The sequence below is a fragment of the Nanorana parkeri genome, unplaced genomic scaffold (genome assembly GCF_000935625.1).
Source record: "Nanorana parkeri isolate BGI_ZX_2015 unplaced genomic scaffold, ASM93562v1 scaffold1332, whole genome shotgun sequence".
Classification (NCBI taxonomy): domain Eukaryota; kingdom Metazoa; phylum Chordata; class Amphibia; order Anura; family Dicroglossidae; genus Nanorana; species Nanorana parkeri.
Genome location: NW_017307600.1, coordinates 278,459 through 282,435, shown reverse-complemented (window position 1 = coordinate 282,435; position 3,977 = coordinate 278,459). Strand labels below are relative to the sequence as shown.

The following is a 3,977-nucleotide window of genomic DNA, read 5'->3' as shown; positions in this document are numbered from 1 at the left end:
GGACACTGAGGGCACCACCTGTTGCACCCCTAACCAAGCGACCGCCTCAAGCTCCCTCATTATAGGAACGGCCCCGGTTGTCAGTCTGCAACAGGAGATGCTGCCCCTGGCAGGATCTCCGAGAAAGAAACTTTGCAACAAGACACGATGCCAGACAGACTGAATAAAAGATTTTGGGTTTATGTACATATGGTCCCACCACCCTTAAAGGAAAACTACACTTTTAACCCTGTTGAGTCTACTTTAACACCTTCAAATTTTATATTATTAACAAATATTGTGTCACGTGCCATGGTGAACCTGCCTTGTTATAGGCCTGGAGTAGGCAACTCTGCGCTCCCACTGCGGGAGCATGATGTGATTTGTAATTTCAGCACAGCTGGAGTGCCAAGTTTGCCCACCCCTGATATAGACACTCAGAGTTGACATTTGCTCCCACAGTGCATTGCTTCAGTGCAACACCAGTAGAATTTCCTTCAACAATTTTTCATTTGGAACTTTTTTCTTTATTCTCTAATAGTTTTTTTAAAACAAAATTCTAACTAATTCTAATGAATTTGATTTTTAATTGGGGATGTACCGATACTACTATTGGTAGTGCCGATACCGAGTATTTGGGTGAGTCCACGGCCGTATCGGGCAGCTCCCGGAAAGGACAGGTGCTGCATGTGATTAGTACGCAGCCCCTGTCCTTCTCAATGGGAGTAGGCGGCCATATGCCACCCTACGCTCACCCCAAGTGCAGGTCCATACGGGTGCAGGTGTCCCGGCTCGGACACAGACAGGATCCATCCTGTCAGCGTACGAGTATGGACATCCGCACCCACACGGATGTGTAGGGCGGCGTATGGCCGCGTACTCCTTTTAGGGAAGGACAGGGGCTGCGTACCAATCACACGCAGCACCTGTCCTTCCCGGGAGCTGCCCGACACGGCTGTGCATGCAGCACGGAGATGTACGTGCCGGCTTTTTCTTGTGTGAATGAGGGCTTAGGGAAAAAAAAAGAAAGGATGAGTGTAACCAACAACTAATAGTTTTATTAACGCTGTAAAATGATATTTCAGTGATTGTTGGTGGTACTTGGCCTTGACCTGTTTATTTTTGCAGTTAAAAGCTGTTTGACACTGATCGAAAATTGCAAATTTCAGATGATTAAAACAAGGGTAGGGGAGTAGGGGAAGCCTTTTGGTGGGGAGAAACAAAATTCTGAAGACGATCTCTAAACTGACAGCGAGATTTTTGTACAACAACAGGAGACAAGTTTGAGAATGAATCTGCTTTAGGAAAAAAAAAAGGAAAAGAAATATAATATTTAATAATATAATCATTATTATGTTGCTTTTATCACTGAAAAATGAACATTGGCATGTAATTGTATACGCAACTTGCAGCAAGACAAAAATGGCTGCTATATGGCGCTTAGGTTGCCTTTTAAATGTTGCCTATCCCCAAATATTTCTCAGCCTGGCATCATAAATAAATCTCGCAGTGGAACGCGACTTGAGGCGCTGCGGCATTTCTCGACGAGCTGCTAGAACAATTTTTCCGTGGTGTTTTTCGGGTTTCCCGGATTGTTGGCTGAGAGCGCCGTCACTTTATCTGCAGGAAAATTACAATTTTTTTTACTTCCAAATGATGTTATAGAAAGAAATTGTCCTTTGGGAATAATCACGGCCCTTTTCTCTCAGCCGCTTTCGAAGAGCACCGATGACTATTAAAGCGTGCTGACAACATTCAAGAACACTCTGCGCTTGTTTGTTTTTAAAGGGCATTCGAGTCAGGTTATTGGAAGCTGAAAAACATAACTCGAGGCATCTTGCAGGAAAGGTGCCTCCCCGTCTGAGTCATCCACCCAACTTAAAATAGAAAATTATAGACATTTCCTTACTTAAAGGATAATTAAAGCATCTGTTTTTTTGCATAGATCTACTGCTAGCATGCAGTAGATCTATGCATAAAGTGTAAAAAAAATCTGTACTAAGTGAAGCATTACACCCAGGGGCATAACTACAAATCACATGGAGAAATTTTGAAGAGGCCCGTACACTGCATGGGGCCCCCCTGTGCCTGTTGTTGTTACATTGTATTTATGAATGAATCCTTCAAACACGGGTTGCAGACTTTATTCATATAGAAATGCTCACAGATGCTCTCTTAGTGTAATCTATAGGGATAAGCTGTTTGTATGGATAAACTGGGTTCAGCTGAGTGGGTCAAGGACAGCTGTCAGCTCTGCTATCCTCTGTAAACCTTCAGGTCTTTGCTGTCAGTTGGGTCTTATTGTGTGCCTCTTCAGTCCTGCAATGCTTGGCTTGACAACACTACTCATACACAGGCGCTGCAATAGTATATTTAACAGGACTGGCGGTTCGGCCCATCACTGCCCCTTAGGCCCTGGTGGTCCCCCTTTCTCCTAACCAGCCATTTGTGCTACTATTGTTCCGCCACTGATTATAACCCAACCTGTCTATAGATACCTTCAAAACGCAAGGATCCTCCACCTTGGAATTGCGTAAACTGACTACACATGTATATACAATCCTGATTGTATAATCTTTTTTTGATCTATTGACAACTATGTAGTTTGAGGACCTGCCTGACTGGATGTAAATTGAACAGCTTGATAAGGTAGGCTCAGAGGCATCTCTGGGCCGGGTGTCACCCGCTGGGATGTCATCATGCACGCGCATAATGACCTCACACGTACTTAACTGCCGACGACCATCTTGGTGATGGATGTTGGCAAAGAGAGGAGGAGACGTTCATTCTGCGGGATAAGGTATGCTGCCGGGTCCCCTCCTCTCTGGTGCAGCTGTCGGGCTCTATGCCAGTGACTGAATGCTCGACTTTTCAGAGGGGGTGACACCAAAATTACTACCGTATCAGCCGCCCAGCTGCATCATCTATTCACCGATCCTATGACAGGATCTGTGTAAGTAAAAACTACAAGCCCCCTAAGCCACTGTGGCAGAGGGACCTGTAGTTAAGAGCGCTTGTAGTCCGTTGACACTACCTGTCCCTGTAACTGAAAGTCTATACCTACAGGGGCTGGAGGGACGGTCTGCAGGATCCAGAGCATTGCACTGATTGCTTTACAGGCTCCAATGAAGAAACAAAAACACTTTTTTCTTTTTTTTGATTGAATGAGTGTGCATTTATTTAAATTTTTTTGCAGAAGGTGGACTGTGCCTTTTAAGAACTGTTGCCACATTGTGTCCTCTTACTACGTCTTGCTACATTGTAGCTTGAACCTTTTGGTCTATAAAAGTCTGACATATTCAATGAGAGATTTGTTTCTCCTTTACTCGGGACATCTAGATCTACGATGATCTCGTATCAATAACGGAACAGCGATGGCTCCTGAGGATATTTTGGGCAGATTATTTCCCCCCTTTTTTTTTGTTGTTACATTTCCCCATTTAATATTTATAGATTTGATACGTTGGTCACCTTGTGGGAGAAAACAAAGCCAATGGCTGGGGATTTAGCAGTGATTTGGAGTCCTTTGTGCCGGGCGGAGAGACAGGTCCTTTGTGTCTCTGAGAAATGTCTCGTTCTCTCAGCGCTGATATATAGAGCTGTCTGCGTCTCCTGAATGCGGCCTGATGATTACCGCCATCCATTCTGCACTCTGACTCCCAAACTTCAGTTGCCATGGTGACTTAACGCAATCAGCGGGAAAAGCATCTATTCTCAGTCTGCCGCTCTCTGCCTGGGGCCTGCGCTGCAGCCGCCATCTCCCCTCCCCCCCTCCCGATCCAGAGACCCTTCCACCTCTGCAAGGGGGGCATCCTGGGGTGTAACTATATGGGAGCTGCAGAGGATAGAACATGCTTAGGGCCCATGATGTCAGGGGGCCAAGGGTAATTTCACCTTATTTTAAATAATTTTTTCTTCTACCGGCAAATTTATACCCCTTTTGGACCAGAGCAGTTTTTTCATTCCAGCTACTGTATGTGCCTATTTTTTAGCAATAA

At 45.0% G+C, this 3,977-nt stretch overlaps 1 protein-coding gene across 1 annotated transcript in view; it reads left to right on the top strand.

The window, feature by feature from the left end:
• Positions 1–3,977, top strand: part of HIPK2 (homeodomain interacting protein kinase 2) — a 33,134-nt gene that overhangs the window by 24,493 nt on the left and 4,664 nt on the right. The window lies entirely within an intron of this gene.